Below are 271 nucleotides of genomic sequence, written 5' to 3'. Positions count from 1 at the left end.
CTGGTAACCGTGGCTTCTGGCAGACAGTTATCTATGGGAAGGGGCCAATTTTTTGCTTCTCTTGTAAACACTTGGGTCATTCTTATGATCAGTGTACTACGGTTCCTCCTCCTCCTCCTGCAGTTGTTGTGCACCCCCCTGTTCGGCCCCCTATTAATTGGACTGATAAGGATAAGGGCAAGGTGACGTTTGTAGAGCCAAAGAAGCAGTGGGTTCCAGTTTCAGCAGTGCCTTCTGTGCTTCCCACTACTACTACCGCAGTTGTGACAGA

This window comes from Olea europaea, unplaced genomic scaffold (genome assembly GCF_002742605.1).
Source record: "Olea europaea var. sylvestris unplaced genomic scaffold, O_europaea_v1 scaffold3318, whole genome shotgun sequence".
NCBI classification, from domain to species: domain Eukaryota; kingdom Viridiplantae; phylum Streptophyta; class Magnoliopsida; order Lamiales; family Oleaceae; genus Olea; species Olea europaea.
The sequence above is the reverse complement of the archived record's forward strand: the minus strand, read 5'-3'. Positions refer to the sequence as shown.